The following is a 21,744-nucleotide window of genomic DNA, read 5'->3' as shown; positions in this document are numbered from 1 at the left end:
CGGGAGGGGCCCAGCTGATCATGTTCATGTTCTGATCCTGGCCGAAATTAGAGAAATATTTGGGTCGTTTTTTTTAGCACCATGTCAGAGGTCCTGCACATAGATTTGAAGCCTGGTCCCCTGGAGGTCATACTCGGGGTGTCAGACCTGCCAGAGTTGCTGATGGGTGTGGGGGAAATGTCTTAGCCTTCGCCTTGATGATCGCTCACAGGTGGATCATGTTGGGGTGGAGGTCAGCCTCTCCCCCCTGTGCCTTGGTGTGGCTGGGAGATCTAATGGAGTTCCTGTATTTGGAGAAGGTGAAATTTGCTCAGAGAGGGGCAGATGAAAGGATCCACAAGAGATGTGGTTTGTTAATCTTACACTTTGGGGATCTCGTTGTTTTCAAGGGTTGGGGGTGCAATTTGTGGGGGGGGGGGGGGGGGGTTGTGCTGGGTTTGTGTTATTCTTTGTAAAGATGTTAAAATATTGAAAATTTGAATAATAATGTTTTTAAATAAAAGAATGGAGGGCAGCACGGTGGCTCAGTGGTTAGCACTGCTGCCTCACGGCGCCGAGGTCCCAGTTTCAATCCCGGCTCTGGGTCACTGTCCGTGTGGAGTTTGCACATTCTCCCCGTGTTTGCGTGGGTTTCACCCCCACAACCCACAATGTGCAGGGTAGGTGGATTGGCCACGCTAAATTGCCCCTTAATTGGAAAAAATGAATTGGGTACTCTAAATTTATATTTAAAAAAATAAAAGAATGGAGGTACCTGTTTGAGGTCCTGGGGTGGTTTGGGTTTGGGCCAGCGTCCATTTCTTGGGTGAGATTGCTGTATGTCGCCCCTGTGGCAAGCGTAAGGATGAATGCAGTGAGCTTGGGATACTTCTGGCTGCATTGGGGCATGAGACGGGGATGCCCGCTGTTGATTGCATTGGTTATTGAGCCTCTGGCCATCGCGTTGCAGGCGTCAAAGGAATAGAAGGGTACTGAAAGGAGAGGTAGAGAGCATAGGGTGTTGCTCTCTGCAGACGGCCTGTTGCTATATGTTTCATAGCTGAAGACAATGGGCCTATTCGGGACGTCTGGCGCCCTTTCAGAGTACAAACTCAATGTCTTAAAGAGTGCGATATTCCCAGAGGAGATGTGCTAACTTGGGAGTCCACATTTGCTATATTGTTATTGGGCGGTGAATGTGGAAAAGGTGCGGTGGTGGTGGGATGGTGGGGGGAGCGATCAGAGTGGGTACAGATGGAGGAAGCCCCATGTGGGGGCTTGCTTAAGAGCTTTAGTGATGGCCCCTCTCCCGTTCTCACCGGCAAGATATGCAGCGAGCCCCGTGGTGGCATCCCTTAAGATCTGGAACCAGCTCAGGCGTCACTTTGGAGTGGGGGCGGGAGGGGGGATGTCAGTACAGGCCCTGATATGTGTAAATCATAGGTTCGCACTGGCGGGGATGGGTGCTACATAGAGGATTTGGAGTAAGGAGGGCTTTGAGTGGATTAGGGATTTGTTTGTGGAAGGGAGGTTAGCGGGGTAGGAGGAGTTGCGGGGCTATACCAGCTGCCGTGAGGAAGTGATTTCCGTTACATGCAGGTGCGGGACTTTGTACAAAAAGAGTTCATTTCCTCAGCTGCGAGGTAGACCCTACTGGATAGGCTGTTATCATATGATGAGCTGTGGGAAGGGAAGATTGCAGATATCCATGGGTTGTTACTGAAAACGGGGAAAGGGTAATTGAAAGAAAAAAAGTGGAAGTGGGAGGAGGGACTGGGAGTGGAACTGGGAGGAGTGGCCTGGAGTGAAATATTGTATTGGGTGAATTTGACCTCCTTCTGTGCCAGGATGAGCCTGATACAGTTTAAGGTCGTTCACAGGGCTCATATGACATGGGCTCTGATGAATCGATCCTGAGGTGGAGATAGGTGCGAGAGGGGTGCAAGGGGGCCGGAGAATGGTGTATATATGTTTTGGTCCTGTCCAAAACTAGTAGAATTTTGGACATTGATCTTTAAGACGCTGTCAGAGATTGTGGGGGTGAGGGTGGAATCGTGCCCATTTGTGGTGATCTTTGGAATATCGGAGCTGCCGGAGTTACTGGAGGGGAGGAGGCTTCTCTGATTGCCGGCGGCAAATTCTGCTAGGGTGGAGGTCGGAGGCCCCATCGAAGGCATCAGCAAGGCTGGTGGATATGATGGAATTCCTACAACTGAAGAAAATTAAGTTTGCTCTTAGAGGGTCAGAGAAGCGATTTCAGGTGAGATGGAGGCTATTCATGTCTGTGTTCAAAGATTTGTTAGCCGCCAACGAGTAAGAGTGGGGGAGGAGGGGGTGGGGGGGCGGCGGGACTGGAGGGAGGTATTTTTGAGTTTTTGGAGGAGGGTTAAGTTAGTTAAGGTTTGTAAAAGGGGTAAAAATGGCAAACAGTTTGTATTTTGGTTGTGTTTACTGGATGGTTGTCTGATCTTTTTGTTGTGTTTGCAATAAAATATGTTCAAAAGAAATAATAATTTTAACTCTGAGATTGATAGATTTTTGCTAACCAAGGCAGGTGAATGAAGTTAGAATAGAGATCAGATCTGATCTCACTGAATGGTGGAACAGGCTTGTCATGATATTTAGATCAGCATATCATGGTGCAATCAAACACACACTGATAGACATGCAGTAGGACCAACCAACACACACATAACATCGCAGCCAATCACCAGTGAGAACACACGTACTTTAAAAACAGGGGACACCACAGTTCCCGCTCATTCCAGCAGCAGCCAGCTCAGAGCACCGAGCTCAGAGCCTGCCACTCAGACATTCACCATGTGCTGAGTGCCTCACCCAGATAGTAATAGGACAGGGTCCACAGATTAGCTGGTAATGCACGTACCCAAGTTAGCAGTGTGCTGTTACAGTTAAGTAGTTAATAAAATTGAGTTACACCATCTCCAGCTATGTTGGATCATTTGTACATCAGAACACCCAACATGACAAGGCTCAAGGGTTTGAATTACTTACTTCTGGTCCGATGTTCTTCTTACAGGTAAAACAATATATATATCTTCAACATTGAGTTCAACAACTTTATACTGTGACCTTTTTTCTCCATTTTAATCCCTTTTTGAAATATTCCAAACATTTTTTGTCTCAATGCAAAAACCCTCCCAACCACCCACCAGCCCCCACTCGGTGCCCCCTTCCAGCCCATCTGTCTCTTGTTCTTACGTTTACTATATCTTTGTTGCAATCTCTCCCAGCTCTCACTCATCACTGTTCCAGCTGCTCCACCTCTTATACAGTATAATAGCCAACAGTTATATTGAAACATATACGAGTCTCAGTGGGCTTGACAGGGTAGATGCTGAGAGGATGCTTCCTCCTGTCGGAGAGTATACAACCTGAGGGCATAATCAAAGAGTAAGGCATTGCCCATTTAAGACAGAGATGAGGAGGAATTTCTTCTGTCAGACCTGAAGAGAAGGTAGTGAATCTGTGGAATTCTTTACTGCAGAGGGCTGCAGAGGCTGGTTGTTAAGTATGTTCACGGCTGAGATAGACAGATTTTTAATCAGTAAGGGAATCAAGGGTATTGGCGATAAGGTGGAAAAGTGGAGTTGAGGATTATATCAGATCAGCCATGATTTCATTGAATGGTGCAGCAGACTGGATGGGCTGAGTGGCCTACTTATGTGCCTATGTCTTATTTTCTTTTACCTCACTTTTAGTTCTGACTCAAAACATTTACTCTGTTTTCTCTCCCATAGGTGATGCCAGATCTGCTAAGTTTTTCCAGCATTCTCTGTTTTTCTTTCTGATTTCATCATCCACAGTATTTTGCTTTTATTCATCTAATATCTTGATGTGAAAAAACATTAATGTTTAAGAAATACTGATCACTTGAATTTTACAGTGATTTTAATATTTTAATATTTTGTGGGAGATGAATGGAAATTTACCAGAACTTTATTTTTAGAGGCTAAAGGGTTGAACCTAAGATACCAATGAGGACAGAGGAATGGGTAAGCAGGACTTGGGGCTGGATTTTTACAGAGTTGGCAATGTAATGATATGTATATAGTCAGGTTAGTGAAGGGTTAATTATTATATCTCTGTGTAATTCAAACACTAGAGGGCACCACCACTTATCTGTATATAAATCAAACCTCAGAGAATGCTGGGTACTTAGTGAAGGACAAAGCATGAAAACAGCACTAGGAGAAGATTAGATTAGATAGAGTTAACACAAGGTTAGATTATAGTATAATTAGTGAGTATTTAGATTATTGAGTATTGCTAGACAGATTCAATTTTACTTTATTATTGTCTATAGCTCAGTAGAGTGTACAAACTTCATTTAATTAATAGTCATTCAATAAATCAGTTTTGTTCCTATCTAATGATTGGTGGATTCTTTGTCATCAACACAACGGACCATTCTGGAACAAAAGACAAAGAACACAACATATTACCACCAAGGGTAATATAACAGGCAAGACTCCCATTCCCAATTCGGCAATTATCTCTGATGCGGGATAAGGGTGAGGGTAATGAGCCTCCACGCTTCCTTCCCAACCTGGTCAGCTCCATTGTAGTGTGAGCATCTCTTATCCCCCTGAAAAATTTGTGGCGTTGAGTCAGTTTCTCCATGTCTCCTGGTTCATGGCCCCTAAGAAGTGTGGTGAATCCTGGTATGCATTCAGGAACCTTTTGAAAGGTAAGTTCAAAAGTCTTGCTCACACACCCCATGGCCCCTTATTCCCTCCATGCCAACTCATGCCCACAGCCGCTCCTCATGGCCCTTTGTATTCTCCATGCTAACTCAATGCCAACTCATGGGACGACGGTGGCATAGTGGCACTGTCACTGGATTGGTGATCCAAAGACCCTAGGTAATTGGGGACCCAGGTTCAAATCCTGCCATGGCAGATGGTGGAAATTGAATCCAATAAATATCTGGAATTAAAAGTCTAATGATGACCATAAAACCTGGGCAGCACGATGGCACAGTGCTTACCACTGCTGCCTCACGGCACCGAGGACCCGGGTTCGATCCCAGCACATTTAGAGTTTGCACATTCTCCCCATGTTTATGTGGGTCTCAACCCCACAACCATAAGATGTGTAGAGTAGGTGGATTGGCTAGGCTAAATTGACCCTTTATTGGAGAAAAAAAGAATTGGGTACTCTAAATTTAAAATAAAATGACCACAAAACCATTGTCGATTGTGATTAAAAAAAACAGCTGGTTCAATAATATACTTTCAAGAAGGAAATCTGCAGTCCTCACCTGGTCTGGCTTACATGTGACTCCAGATCCACAGCAATTTGGTTCACTCTTAAATGCCCTCTGAAATGGCCTAACAAGCCACTCAGTTGTATCAAACTACTACAAAGTCATTAAAAAGGAAAGAAACTGAACAGATCACCCAGCATCAATCAAGCCCTGTCAATCCTGCAAAAGTCCTCCTTACCAACATCTGGGGCTTGTGCTGTCTCACAGACCAGTCAAGCTACAGCCTGACATAGTCATACTGACAGAATCATACTGATAGATAACATCCCAGATACCACTATCACCATCTCTGGGTATCCCATCGGCAGGACAGATCCAGCAAAGGTAGCGGAACAGTGGTATACAAGTGGGAGGGAGTCACCCTGGGAGTCCTTATATCGACTCGGGACCCCATGAAGTCTAATGGCTTCAGGTCAAACATGGGCAAGGAAACCTCCTGCTGATTACCACGGCCCACCCTCAGCTCCTAATCAGTACTGTTCATGTTGAACACCACTTAGAGGAAACACTGAGGGTGGCAAGTGCACAGAATATACTTGTCCATCACCACAAATGGCTCAGTAGCACCACTATTGACTGAACTGGCTGAGTCCTAAAGGACATAACTGCTAGACTGGGCCAGCGACAGATGGTGATGGAACCAACAAGAGGTAAAAACAGACTAGACCTCATCCTCACCAACCTGCCTGCCGCAGATGCATCTGTCCATGACAGTATCAGTAGAAGTGACCACCGCACAGTCCTGGTGGAGACGACGTCATATTGAGGATACTCTCCATCGTGTAATGTGGCACTACCATTGTGCTAAATGGGATAGATTCCGAACAGATCTAGCAAGTGAAGTCTGGGCATCCATGAGATGCTGTCGGCCATTAGAAGCAGCAGATTTGTACTCAGCCACGATCTATAGCCTCATGGCCCAGCATCTCTCTCACTTTACCATTACCACAAAGTCAGGAAGAGTTCAGGAGGTCATGCCAGGAACAGCACCAGGCATACCAAAAAATGAGGTGTCAATCTGGTGAAGCTACAATTCAGGACTACTTGCATGCAAAACAACATATGCAGCAAGTGAAGACAGAGCTAATAGATCTATGCTCTGTAGTTGTGAATGGTGGTGGACAGTTAAATAACTCACTGAAGGAGGAGGTTCCACAAATATCCACTCTCAATGATGGAGGAGCCCAGCACATTTGTGCAAAAGACATGGCTGAACCTTTCGCAATAAGCTTCAGCCAGAAATGCTGAGTGGGTGATCCATCTCGGTTTCCTCCAGAGGTCCCCAGCATCACAGATGCCAGTCTTCAGTCAATTCAATTCACCCCACATGATATCCAGAAATGGCTGAAGGTACTGGATACTGCAAAGGCAATGGGCCCTGACAATATTTCGGCAATAGTGCTGAAGACTCGTGTAGCAGTACCTGTCGCGCACCTTAGCCAAGCTGTTCCAGTGGAGCGGCACAGTGGTTAGCACTGCTGCTTCACAACGCCATGGATCTGGGTTCAATTCCGGCCTTGAGTGACTGTCTGTATGGAATTTGGACTTTCTCCCCGTGTTTGTGTGGGTTTCCTCCGGGTGCTCCGGTTTCCTCCTACAGTCCAAAGATGTGCAGGTAAGGTGGAATGCCGTGGTAAAATTGTCCCTTAATGTTCAGTGATGTTAGGTTATGGGGATAGGTTGGGGGTGTGGGCCTGGGTAGCGTGCTCTTTCAGAGGGTCGGTGCAGGCTCGATGGGCTGAATGGCATCTTCTGCACTGTAGGAATTCTATGGAATTCTACGACAACAGCTACAACACTGGCATCCACCCGACAATGTGGAGAATTGCCCAGATATGTCCTGTACACAAAAAGCAGGATAGATCCAACACGGCCAATTACCACCTTATCTGTCTATTCTCAATCATCAGTAAAGTGATTGACGGAGTCATCAACAGTGTTATCAAGTGTCATTTACTTAGCAATAACCTGCTGACTGATGCTCAGTAGTTCTGCCAGAGTCCTGCCCTCATTACAGCCTTTGTTGAACCATCGCCAAAAGAGCTGAACCGCAAAGTGAGGGTGAGAGTGACTGCCCTTGACATCGAGGTAGCATTTGTTTGAGTATGGCATCAAGGAGCCCCAGCAAATCTGGAGTCAATGGGAATCAAGGGGAGATACCATGGAGTCATACCAAGTACAAAATAAGATGTTTGTGGTGGTTGGAGGTCAGTCATATCAGTACTGGGACATCATTGCAGGATTTCCTCAGGGTAGTGTCCTAAGCCAAACCATCTTCAGCTGCTTCATGGGTCAGATATGGGGATGTTCGCTGATGATTGCACAATATTCAGGGCCATTCAAAATTCCTTAGACACTGAAGCACATTGTCGGGTGGATGCCAGTGTTGTAGCTGTTGTCGTAGAATTCCATAGAATTCCTATGGAGCAAGACCTGGACAATATCCAGACTTGGGCTGACAAGTGGCAAGAAAGAACATTCATGCCATATAAGTGCCACGCAATAGCCATCTCCAATAAGAGAGAATCAAACTATCGCCCTTGACATTCAATTACATTACCATCACTGAATCCCCCACTATCGACATCCTGGGGGTTATCATTGACCAGAAACTGAACTGGACTAGCCATATAAATACTGTGGCTACAAGAGCAGGTCAAAGGCTAGGAGTCCTGTGGCGAGTAGTTCACCTCTTGACTCCCCAAAGCTGTCCACCACCTACAAGGCATAGGTCTGGAATATGATGGAATACTCCCCACTTGCTTGGATGAGTGCAGCTCCAACAAGCGCAAGAAGATCAACACCATCTAGGACAATCAAGCAGCCAGCTTGATTGGCACCCCTTCCTTCCACGAACATTCACTCTCTCCAATGATGCCTTAGTTTAATTGCTCTGTTTTATCACCTTTGCTCTTGAGTCGCCAGGTACCTTTCTGATACCGCCACGTGGTTCAAGTCCGAGTAATGATCAATAATCCAATACACCGCTTAGTAAGATTTAAATCAAAGCACATTTATTATACACAGTAATCACTACTCATGTACAAATTCTACGTCTAAGCTACTTCTACAGCTAACAGGCCAATACTTAACTTGGAACTGGCCCACCAGGTCAGGGAAACGACTAGCCTTTTGTTAGGGTTCTGAGCCTGCGGGATTCGAAGTTGGTACAGATTGGTAGCTAGGAGCGCCTGTCTCATAGTGAGTGTTGAAGTAAGACTTACTGGATATTGGCGGCGGCTGAACCGGTCACTGTCAAGGGTTGGTTCGTGTTGCTGAGTGACCCGGTCAAGAAGAACGATTTGAACTTGGGCTTGATTCTTATAGACCCAGGGGCTTCCCGCCTTTCGGGGTGGGCCCTGTACCTGGTTCCAAGTGATTGGACTTTGTCCCAATCACTTGGTTCGATTTTCTCCAATGCTGGAGCGGTTCCCTGATCGATGGGTGGTCCTGAGGCGGTCGTTCACCTCCCATTGTGTAGGCTTCTGCTGGCGCCAAAGAGTCTGGTTTGGTTTTATGTGTCTAAATGTTGCTCATTGTTCCCGGGGGTTGCTCATTAATATGCAGATGGCTAGTGTTTTTTGATGCTGATGGTTGCCGGTATCGATCTTGTCTGGCCTTTCCAGAGGTAAATACACACTCAACCTGCAGCTGCTTGTTTGTGTCCTGTTGGCTGACTTTCCCATCAGCCATTGCCATTCGCCATTTTAAATCGGGAGTTAGCCATTCTAAATCGGGAGTTAGCCATTTTAACTGGCTACATACCCTCCTTGTGATCCTAACGCGGAGCGTGAAGGATCACATAACTATTTTGCTTTCCATTCCCTGACCTGGGGGGGACACTTCCTTCATGGCCTCTGCACTGACCATAGCTATGCAAAAATGTTTTAACTAACAATTCTAAGGGCGCTATGTCAAACAGGGACATGCATTACAAAACAATAAACTGGGAACCTCTAACTATTCTTAATCCACTACACTCACTTAAACTTTTCATCATCCTACCTTCCTCAATCATACAACAAAATCATAGCATTTCATACACAGTCTTTCCTGGCTTGGCAGTCAAGCTCAGGATCATACAATTTACTCATGAACAGTTCTTTACATTTCTTTATTTACAATAAACGCAAGTGAATGCACTTTATTATAGATCGCGGGGGTCGGGGGTCTGGTCGTATCCGAACATAGGGGATCTGATCCTACATACCGGGGATCAAGCGCGGTAGGCTCTCCTTCTCCATTTCCGTAGACGCATAGTCTGCACTAAGCAGCAGAGTATCGCTAATACCAGTAATGTTTCGATTACATAGGACAGAGAGTACCAGGTTATAAAGATGATGTGGTGTCGCTGGTGACTGGGTTCTGGGTGCTGCGGGGAAGTGAAACATTAACGGCTGGGGGGCTTGAAGTCATGGGGTTCGCGTTCACGCGCAACCAAAAGTCCATATACATGATGCTGATCCATATGAAGGAAGTCCTCATGGCTCTTCTCTTTCCTTTTTCTTCTCTTCTCCGGTCCTGGAGCTTCTGGAGTTCTGTGGAAACAAGCATAGTGTCTGTAACTATCTTTGTTTAATATCTCGTACGATAGTGTGTCTGTCCTATAGTGCCAATTACTCCCTTTATAATTGGTCACTATATGTGTATCCCTCATTTTTTTCCAAATTTTAGGACAAGACCCACTTCCCAATAATGAACCAGTGCGAGCCGGCTCGCAGACTGTGCAATTTACCATCCAAATGTTTCAGGATGTAAATAGCATGTGGTTGGCAACCTAAAGGTTACCTAAAACAAAACAAAACTTTTTGAACTGAAATTTCTGAAATGTGGTGCGTATGGGCCGCGACGGGTAAGAGTTGGATGGAGTCCCCGGGTAGGACGGCTACCAATGCCGTATCTCTCCTACCCGAGCGTAGTTGACCAGAGGGGGGGTTCCCATGCAGGGCGTGTCCCAAGCCGTTTCTCCACTGCCTGAGCAACCGACAAGAACGGGCAAAAAATGTAGTCATCGTGGTGGGGCTGCCGTAGTGGTTCTATCCTTCGAACCAGAAGGGCAGTTATGAACTGGCGTCTGGTTCCTTAACCAGTCTCTGCAGACAAGCTCTCAGAGGTTTCTGCTGAACTAGTGTCTGGCAATGGTGAGTCTCTGTAGGCAAGTCCTCAGAGATTTCAGCCGAATAGGCATGGGGCAGTGAGAAAAAATTCTCCTGTCGGACATACAATATTTAACAAACGTACACAGAACATAAAACATTCTGCAGGTTCCATCAGAAAGGACAACACTTCTCCCAAGCGGTTCCTTTTAAAACATCATCTGGACACCTCAGTTCTCGGTTGCGAACAGGGTCGCAAAGGGGTTCTCGGTTTAGGAGTCAAACCCAAGGTCGTCCTCTTCTCCCGGGTGCCACACTCTTGAGTGTATCAGGGCTGAAAGGGCTGCATGGTGTGAGGTGGGGTTGCTCTCGTTGTTGCGGAAGAGTCTGAACGAGTTATCTCGGTGCCAGTAATTGGTGTCTAGCTGTGTGGGGACAAAATCGGGGTCGTCAGTGTGGTTCGGTGGTCGGTGGTGGGGTTTATTTAGGAAAGTGATCATGAAGGGATCACTTGGATCGTAGTCGGAGTCGCTGGGTGTGAGGCCTGTTGCATGGGGATAGTAGGGAGGCGAGCTGTGGCTATCGTCCGAGTCACAGTCGCTGTCTCTGCTGCTGCAGTCTGTGGGCGTTCTGGGGCGGAGTGTATATTTCGGGGGTGGAGTCGAGGTCGAGTCCGTGGTTGGGCTGGACTGGGTGGGGGTTGGTAGGGTTACGTTGGCTGTGGGCGGGGTGTGGTGTGCTGCGTCGAGCATGACGTGGTGTGCGTGGTTCGACTGTGTTCCATATGCCTTCAGCTGGTTTATATGAAACCACGCAGTCTTACCGTTGGGGTACTTTATTTTATAAACGGAAGGGCTTACTTTGTCTGCAATGGAATACGGACCCGAGTATTTTGGTGACAGGAATGTGCTGGGGTTATATACAGAGAGCATAACGTGCTGTCCTATACTGTACTCAGTCGCATGCACTGTCTTGTCGAAACAAACCTTGCTCTGTTTCTTTCTGGTGCCCAATTTTACTGCGGCTGCTAGCTGAACCGTTTTAACTTTTTTCCACTAATTGTTGTACTGCTTTCTCGTGTGTGAGGGCTGTCACTTCGGGGCTGGTCAAGTCCAAACCTAACAAATATTCTGTGCCTTTCATGGGGCGTCCGGTCATGAGGGTGTGTGGGGTGTAACCTGTGGAAGTGGAAATTGTGTTACATATAAACATCAGCGCAAAAGGGAGGACTGAGTCCCAAGTGGTGTTGTTCTGCAGGACCATTTTTCTGAGGGTGGATTTTAGGGTCCGATTCATGCGCTCCACGATACCACTCGACTGTGGGTGGTATGCTATGTGGAATTTTTGGGTGATGCCAAATATCGTGAGGACGTTCTGCATGACACGTCCCGTAAAATGGGAACCTTGGTCTGATTCAATGCTGCGGGGGAGTCCCCATCTTGTAAAGATGTGGTAGGTCAAAATCTTGGCTGTGGTTTTTGCCGTGTTTGTGCGGGCTGGGAATGCTTCCACCCATTTTGTAAATGTGTCAATTACCACAAGTACATATTTATAGCCATTCCTGCAAGGGGGCAATGGTCCTATAAAATCGAGCTGGAGGTTAGTCCAGGGGCCATTAACGGGTCGGGTGTGGCTGAGTTGGACCTTTTTGGCATATCTGTCCGGATTATTCTGGGCGCAGATAAGACAATTTTCGATGTAATGGTTTACATCTTCCTTTAAATTCGGCCACCAACAAAGCTGCTTGAGATGGGCTGTAGTGGGATCGATTCCCTGGTGTCCATGACCGTCATGGAACAAGCAAATCAATTGATTCCTGTCCTGTTCAGGAACCACATAAAGGATGTCTTTAAACACCACACAGTCATGTGTGGTCAGTGCATTTCTAAATCTCTCATAGGGTGCTGGATAGTTTCTTTTTACAATCTCCCTGAGATTGCTGTCCTGCTTCTGGGCCTCCACGAGATCCTCGATCTTTGTCTGTGAGACCTGAACTGCACTCACTGGTGCGCTTTCGGGGGGTGTCCAAAAGTACCCATGCCTGGAACCTGCTTTGGCCAGTGCGTCGGCTTTCACATTTCCAGGGGGGGAGGAACGATGGTGACTGCGGACTTTGATTATCCCATAAGTCCTGTTCTGGGCTCTCTGTAAAATATGACGGAGCAATGGGGCTGAGGGGAGGGGTTTTCCCTCTGCGGAAACAAATCCTCTTGCTTTCCACAGGGGCAGAAATTCAATGAGGCTGTTGCAGACATAGAGGCTGTCCGAGTATATGTCTGCTGGGCTGGGGAAGGAATCTGGGTGCTCAACTATATATGCGATGGCCGCGAGCTCTGCTGCCTGCGCGCCTAAGTGTCCGGGTAGTCTTAACGATATTTCCTCAAGAGCGCGTCCCTGCGCGTCCTCGACATATATACCGCAACCTGTTATGTGCTTCCCATCCAAGACTGTGGAAGATCCATCCACATAGATCTTTATGGGCTCACACGTGTCCGTGTGCTGGGGGCTCTGGTTTGAACTACCTATCTTTCTGTGGGGTGTTTTAGCGATAAAGGGGCCTGTGTTGTGGTGTGGAGAGATAATTTTGCATTCATGGGGGGGTTCCGGGGTACTGTAAGTTGTCGGCTAAATAGGTGTGTGTCTTTGTCCTTTTAACAGTGATGTCCCGTCCCTGCAAGAGAAGGGTCCATCTAGCTGCTCTTATTTGACTGACGGTACCGTCCTTGAGTCGTCCGTCCAGTAAAAGTTGGGTGGGGATGTGTTCAGTGAGAATTGTGATGGGGTTCAGTCTGGTAATATGTGAAAAATACTGGACTGCCCAGAATACTGCGAGCAGGTGCCTCTCACAGGCTGAAAATCCCTGCTCCACAGCATCTAAAAGTCTGGAGGCGTAAGCTACGGGCCATAACTGGTCGTGCCGTTCCTGGAGGAGCACGGCTGAAAGGGTGCGGTCTGTGGTCGCTACCTCTATGGCGTAAGGGGAAAGCGGGTCTGGAACTTGTAGTGCGGGAGCTGCTATGAGTGCCTGTTTTAAAGAGTCCACAGCATCCGTATGCTGCGGAAGCCATTCCCAGGGGGCTTCTTTCTTTAGGAGGTCTGAGAGGGGCGCTGCCTTGCTGGCGAAACCGTCAATGTGGTTTCGGCAGAAGCCAACCAGTCCTAAAAACGACCGGAGGGCTGAAACGTTCTGGGGAAGGGGCAATTTAGCAATCGAGTCAATCCTTTTATGCTCAATCTCGCGTTTACAGTGCGTGAAAATTGTTCCCAAATATATCACTTTTTCTTCAACAATCTGGGCCTTTTTGGGGTTGACTTTACAACCGATTGAGTGTAATAGTTCCAGGAGTTCGGACAGAAGCTCAATGTGCTCTTCCTTGGTGTCTGTCTGCAGTAGTAGGTCGTCTACATACTGTACCAGATATTCGGGGCGAGAGAATTTGGCTAAACCATTTGCCAGCTGTCGGTGGAAAATGGAGGGCGAGTTGAGGAATCCTTGTGGCAGGCTTGTCCATGTGTACTACTGTGTTTTCAAGGTGAAGGCAAATTTGTACTAGCACGCCTTTGCCAATGGAATGGACCAGAATCCATTACTGATGTCCAAAACCGTGAAGAATCGGGAATTGAGTCCCTGCTTGAGCATGGTCTCGGGACTTTTGGCTACTGTGGGGGGTGCTGTGGGGGTGATTTTGTTGAGTTCCCGGTAATCGATGGTCAGTCGCCATGATCCATCGGGCTTTCTGACTGGCCAAATCGGAGCATTATTAGTGGAGGCTACTGATCTAAGTATGCCCTGCTCTAATAAGATTTCTATTACCTTGGAGATTTCTCCCTCTGCCTCTTGGGGAAATCCGTACTGTTTTGGGGGTCTAGGGTCAGGTCCTGTTACTTGTACGGAGCCAGTCATCCGTCCACAGTCGTGCTTGTGGGTCGCGAATGCTGCCCTGTTCTTTTGCAGAACTGCCCTAACCTGCTTGTCCGTACTAAGCGTGGTCGGGTTGAACCAAAATTCGCCTACAGAGCTAATTTTATTCATGTACTATCCTATGTTGAGCGTTGCGGGGGCTCTTGCGGATTTTGCCATCTTCCAGACACACTGGTTGACTGGATCGAATGAAAGGTGATGGGAATTCATGAAATCGATTCCCAGAATGTGTTCTGCTGTGTGGGGCAGGTCAACTAAAACCACGGGGTGCTTGGTGGTGATGGTACCGATTTGAATGGGTACAGGGGCTGTGATGTGTCCCTTCTGTGAGTGGCCTGTAAAGCCGCTGAGGGTGAAAGTGGCTGTAGTGGGCCACATGTCTTTTTGAAACAGGGTGGAGGAATTTATTGTGGTGCGGGACCCTCCTGTGTCCCAGAGAAATTCGATGGGCTGTCCCCGAATTTTTGCTGCAACTACCGGTCGTCCGAACCTATCCCAAAGGGTGTTGCAGACCCAACTGGGGGAGCCCGAACACCGTCAGTCCGTTCCGGTCAAGTCCGTCTGATCTGAACGGGCGCTAACGCTATGAATGGGCTCTGTCTTTTTCTTACTCAGAGTGCCCGTCTGCTGGGCTCTCTGTGGCTTTTTAGGGGCATTGCACTCTTTGGCGAAGTGTCCCAACTGTCCGCAGTTGTAACACTCCTGTGACTTTGGTGGGGGGCTGTTCTTTCCCTCATTCACCCATGCGGGGTCGTGGTGTGTTGTCTTTACTGCCTGCATATCTGCGTCGGCCTGCTTTTCCTCAGTATTCTTAACTGAGGGTTTACTTTGAACAGATTGCTCCCAAGCGCGGGACAATCTTTTCACTACCCACTTCTTGTTATGGGCCTCCTCTGAGGGATCATAACTCGCGCAGGCTTTCTGTCCTGTTTCTGTGGCATGGGAGATAAGGGTGCGGGTCCATTTGGCCATGTTGTCTGGGCACAAATGGGCACGGTCTAAGTCTCCAAAGACTGCTGCAAACTGAATCCACAGGTGTCCAGCAAACGCTGTGGGGTGCTCAGATTTATTTTGCCTACATTTGTTGGGGCCATTTACGGGGTCGGTTATACCCGATCGCATCCAGGATTGCGGTATGCATTTCTGCAAGGGTGCCTCCTCTGACATTCTGTGGGTCGGGAAGGGCTGCTGCTACCGACGGATCTAAACTTAAAATGGTGAGCTTTACATGCTCTCGCTCATCCAGGCCGTACATGGTCGCCTGATGTTTAACTGTGGCAAAGAAATGGTGGGGGTCTGAGGTGGGGAGGAACGGTGTGATCTTATCGCACGCGTCCTGTAATTGGGTCACTGTTAAGGGGGTGGAATATAGAAATTCCGCATCGTCCGATGTGGCTGTGCGGTGGGTGGTTACTGAGTTCATTGGAGCTTGAACTATCTGCTGTGTGGGGGGTTGGGGCGCTTTTCTCTTTAGTGGCTTTCCCTGCGCACATGTTCCCTGAACATATCTCTGCGCTGTTTCATTCAATTCTTCCCAATCAGGGCTGTCTTCCTGATCTAATCTTTCTCCAAAGGTTTCCTGAAAACCTTTTTGAACAGAAAGCAGTGATTGCAGCTCTGCAATCTGCTTCCGGCACTTTGCGTGGTCTAATATGCTTTGTCTTTGTTCTGTGGTGGCAGCATGGAGTGCTCTCAATGCTGCCTTGAGGTTACCTGAAACAAAACAAAACTTTTTGAACTGAAATTTCTGAAATGGGCCGCGACAGGTAAGAGTTGGATGGAGTCCCCGGGTAGGACGGCTACCAATGCCGTATCTCTCCTACCCGAGCGTAGTTGACCAGAGGGGGGGTTCCCATGCAGGGCGTGTCCCAAGCCGTTTCTCCACTGCCTGAGCAACCGACAAGAACGGGCAAAAAATGTAGTCATCGTGGTGGGGCTGCCGTAGTGGTTCTATCCTTCGAACCAGAAGGGCAGTTACGAACTGGCGTCTGGTTCCTTAACCAGTCTCTGCAGACAAGCTCTCAGAGGTTTCTGCTGAACTAGTGTCTGGCAATGGTGAGTCTCTGTAGGCAAGTCCTCAGAGATTTCAGCCGAATAGGCATGGGGCAGTGAGAAAAAATTCTCCTGTCGGACATACAATATTTAACAAACGTACACAGAACATAAAACATTCTGCAGGTTCCATCAGAAAGGACAACACTTCTCCCAAGCGGTTCCTTTTAAAACATCATTTGGACACCTCAGTTCTCGGTTGCGAACAGGGTCGCAAAGGGGTTCTCGGTTTAGGAGTCAAACCCAAGGTCATCCTCTTCTCCCGGGTGCCACACTCTTGAGTGTATCAGGGCTGAAAGGGCTGCATGGTGTGAGGTGGGGTTGCTCTCGTCGTTGCGGACGAGTCTGAACGAGTTATCTCGGTGCCAGTAATTGGTGAACAGATTGTACATACTCTGTGGTGGCAGCATGGAGTGCTCTCAATGCTGCCTTGAGGTCACTACACTGTTTTTGTAATGCCTCTACCTGTTTTTCCGTTTCTTCTCGTACCAGGACTGCACGTTGCGTGTCCTGATAGGCCTTTTCGTATTGAGACTGGAAGCTGCTTAAGGCGCCAGACAAGACTGGTGAGCCCTTTTGGCGTCATCCACCTCTCCATCTTTTGCTGCCAACTTCCTTCTCAATTCCAAATTCTCCTTTTCTACCTCGCTTACATCGACCTTACTCATCTGATGTATGCCCTCTACTTCTTTCCGGAGCGTCCTAACGACCTCCTCTGTGCCTCGCAATTGTGCCAAGCAGGACACGATTGCCATCGGCTTGCGAGTTTTCCCTAAGCTCATTTTGTGGATCTCACTCAGGTTCTCCCACCAAGTATGTCCTATACTCCCGGGACCTGATTCCTCATTGTCACAGAATTCATTCCAAAGGGGCCATCCTTTCCCTTTGAGATATTTCCTGATCTCTTCCTCCCAAATGGGACATTGTCCCACTTTACTGCTGCTGGTCGCTGCGACCGCAAATTCCTCGGGGTTCATTAGGCGCTGCATTGCCTGCATTGCCATCTTTCCTATCCGAATTGCTTCTTTTAAATTTGGAACAGGGAAGCTAAGGCAGTGCTGTAAATACGGGTACGGCTTTCGCTACTTTCCGATATACAAACTTCCGACAGTTTTGACGCAACAAAAAATCTATCAGTTTTACCTTATCGCCCTGTTAGTTATGCATGCATACACACACTTCCGAATTATGACTATTGATCAGAACTGCTTGAACACTTGTGGTTTTTTGTTTCCAATTGGATCTCTAATTCAAATTCTTGGGTTCTCCCAGAGTGGTTTTCCACTTCTAGGTCGGGTCCCGTCAGGATGTCGCCAAATAATGTTGCTAACTTTTGCCTTAGTTTAATTGCTCTGTTTTATCACCTTTGCTCTTGAGTCGCCAGGTATCTTTATGATACCGCCACGTGGTTCAAGTCCGAGTAATGATCAATAATCCAATACACCGCTTAGTAAGATTTAAATCAAAGCACATTTATTATACACAGTAATCACTACTCATGTACAAATTCTACGTCTAAGCTACTTCTACAGCTAACAGGCCAATACTTAACTTGGAACTGGCCCACCATGTCAGGGAAACAAATGGCCTTTTGTTCGGGTTCTGAGCTTGCGGGATTCGAAGTTGGTAAAGATTGGTAGCTAGGAGCGCCTATCTCGTAGCGAGCGTTGAAGTAAGACTTACTGGATATCGGCGGCGGCTGAACCGGTCACTGTCAAGGGTTGGTTCGCGTTGCTGAGTGACCTGATCAAGAAGAACGATTTGAACTTGGGCTTGATTCTTATAGTCCCCAGGGGCTTCCTGCCTTTCGGGGCGGACCCTGTACCTGGTTCCAAGTGATTGGACTTTGTCCCAATCACTTGGTTCGATTTTCTCCAATGCTGGAGCGGTTCCCTGATCGATGGGCGGTCCTGAGGTGGTCATTCACCTCCCATTTACCTCCCATGAGGGGTAAACTGTTTTTATTACAAATATGCCTTCTCTTCAGCCCGCCTCAGCATTTGCCCATCCCCATGCCACCTGTGATCTGCTTCTGAGATCTGTGAGTCCAACTTCCTCCCACAACCTCTCCTCAGAGCGAAAATCACACAATTTGGGACCATTTAAACTGAGGTGGGAAATTTACAGCATACAGCTACCTATCTCAGTCATGGAAATCTAGGACCTAGTGTAGGATAACATATTGGCAGTGAAATATTAGATGAGCTGACATTTACAAAAGAGCATGGCTGATTGTATAGAAGAACACTGGGCAATTCCAGTCTGGAGGTAACAGAAGTAGGCTTCTGCTGGCGCCAAAGAGTCTGGTTTGGCTTTATGTGTCTAAATGTTGCTCATTGTTCCCGGGGGTTGCTCATTAATATGCAGATGGCTGGTGTTTTGTTATGCTGTTGGTTGCCGGTATCGATCTTGTCTGGCCTTTCCAGAGGTTATTACACACTCAACCTTCAGCTGCTCGTTTGTGTCCTGTTGGCTGACTTTCCCATCAGCCATTGCCGTTCGCCATTTTAAATCGGGAGTTAGCCATTCTAAGTCGGGAGTTAGCCATTTTAACTGGCTACAACACAGTAGCAGCAGTGAGTACCATGCACAAGATGTACTGCAGGAACTTACCAAAGCTTCTTAGGCAGCATCTTCCAAACCCAAGACCATTACCATCTAGAAGGACAAGGGCAGAAGATACATGGGAAGACCACCACCTGGAAGTTCCCCTCAAAGTCACTCACCATCCTGACTTCAAAATATATTGCCCTTCCTTCACTGTCGCTGGGTCAAAATCCTGGAACTCCCTAATAACGCAGTGGGTGTACCTACACCACATAGACTGCAGCGGTTCAAGAAGGCAGCTCACGCCATCTTCTCAGGGACAATTAGGGATGAGCAACAAATGCTGGTAGCCAGTGAAGCCCACATCCCATAAAAAAATAATTTAAAAAAATGCATTTTCCAAGTCGATATTCCCAGTATGCACCAAGTACCTAACCAATGAACAATACAATAACAATGGCAAGCATGGAACTGCTGAGAAAAAAATGCAGAATTGCTCTTTGAAAAAATGGACTGCTCCTGTAATCCTATAAAAGTGTCAATCAGACAGTACATTTAAATATCAATAGCAGGTTTCAAATACTTCACACCTCTTAATATTGTCCAATTAAACATTGAGACATTGTCTAAAGGGATCACTTATTATAACCACTTAATGATGTCAATTAAGTAGTTACTTCACTTGTCAAAACAGAATGCTTGCTGAGCTTTTATTGGTCTGAGCTGTCAGTCATGCATGCGTAAGATTAAGAGTTATGAACTGTTTGAATAGTGTCTGGATTGATACTCTAACGGTCTATCTGATTGCATGAGTTGGCATTGAATTTGCATGGTGCATATGAGAAGTCATGGGGAGTGGGTGGAATGTGAGGGATGAGGGGTAAACTGTTTTTATTACAAAGAGGGCCTTCTCATCAGCCCGCCTAAGCATTTGCCCATCCCCATGCCACCTGTGATCTGCTTCTGAGATCTGTGAGTCCAACTTCCTCCCACAACCTCTCCTCAGAGCGAAAATCACACAATTTGAGACCATTTAAACTGAGGTGGGAAATTTACAGCATACAGCTACCTATCTCAGTCGTGGAAATCTAGGACCTAGTGTAGGATAACATATTGGCAGTGAAATATTAGATGAGCTGACATTTACAAAAGAGCATGGCTGATTGTATAGAAGAACACTGGGCAATTCCAGTCTGGAGGTGACAAAGGCATGAATGAAGGCTTCAGCAGAAGTTTGGTGGAGGTAAGGGACAGTCAATGTTATAGAGACAGAAGCAGTAGATTCATAATGAAAGGTTGGAGTTTGGAAGTTCAACTCAGATTTGAATAGGCCATCCAAGTTATGGAAAGTTTGATTCAACCTGAGACAATGGCTGGGGAGGGGAGCTGAATCATAGAATGAGCACACAAGAGGACATTTGGCCCATTGTGCCTGTACCCTCGTGTTGCTCATGATATCACGAAGAGATAGCATGTAGATAATGGGAGGAGAGAGCAAAGAATTGTATTCCTGTGGGGTTGAGGATAGAAGCCATTTTATGTCTGTGGCTAAGATTAGACGACTGAGAGTATAACTATGTAAGAGCAATTGAATTTATTTGGAAAACAGAGGCGATGCATTGGAGGAGGATGGTGTAGTCAATTATCAAAACCTGCTGAGAGATCAGTGAAATGCACAATGGTCAGTCACAGAAAAGGTCAAATAACTTTCATTTGTGTGGGCCATTTCGTGTACACTGGCCACCCTGAAGTACTTTACATAGCTTTTGAAGCATAGTCACTGTTGTATTGTACACAGATTTGGCTACTGTAATACAGCAAGATCCTACAACCGAAATAATGCCAGATGACTTGTTTTTAATTGGGTTGGTATGTTTATTAATGCCGCTTGTGACTTTGAATAAGGCTATCTGGGTGCTGGGAGTGGGCTAGGAACTACTGGAGAGATTCACAAGGGAAAACTGCGTGTTCTTGATAAGTATGTACCGGTCAGACAGGGAGGAAGGCGTAGAGCGAGGGAACCGTGGTTTACCAAGGAAGTGGAATCTCTTGTTAAGAGGAAGAAGGAGGCCTATGTGAAGATGAAGTGTGAAGTTTCGGTTGGGGCGATGGATAGTTACAAGGTAGCGAGGAAGGATCTAAAGAGAGAGCTAAGACGAGCAAGGAGGGGACATGAGAAGTATTTGGCAGGAAGGATCAAGGAAAACCCAAAAGCTTTCTATAGGTATGTCAGGAATAAGCGAATGACTAGGGAAAGAGTAGGACCAGTCAAGGACAGGGATGGGAAATTGTGTGTGGAGTCTGAAGAGATAGGCGAGATACTAAATGAATATTTTTCGTCAGTATTCACTCAGGAAAAAGATAATGTTGTGGAGGAGAATGCTGAGCCCCAGGCTAATAGAATAGATGGCATTGAGGTACGTAGGGAAGAGGTGTTGGCAATTCTGGACAGGCTGAAAATAGATAAGTCCCCGGGACCTGATGGGATTTATCCTAGGATTCTCTGGGAGGCCAGGGAAGAGATTGCTGGACCTTTGGCTTTGATTTTTATGTCATCATTGGCTACAGGAATAGTGCCAGAGGACTGGAGGACAGCAAATGTGGTCCCTTTGTTCAAAAAGGGGAGCAGAGACAACCCCGGCAACTATAGACCGGTGAGCCTCACGTCTGTAGTGGGTAAGGTCTTGGAGGGGATTATAAGAGACAAGATTTATAATCATCTAGATAGGAATAATATGATCAGGGATAGTCAGCATGGCTTTGTGAAGGGTAGGTCATGTCTCACAAACTTTATTGAGTTCTTTGAGAAGGTGACTGAACAGGTAGACGAGGGTAGAGCAGTTGATGTGGTGTATATG

The sequence above is a fragment of the Scyliorhinus torazame genome, chromosome 11 (assembly GCF_047496885.1).
Source record: "Scyliorhinus torazame isolate Kashiwa2021f chromosome 11, sScyTor2.1, whole genome shotgun sequence".
Taxonomy (NCBI): domain Eukaryota; kingdom Metazoa; phylum Chordata; class Chondrichthyes; order Carcharhiniformes; family Scyliorhinidae; genus Scyliorhinus; species Scyliorhinus torazame.
Note: the sequence above shows the minus strand (reverse complement) of the source record.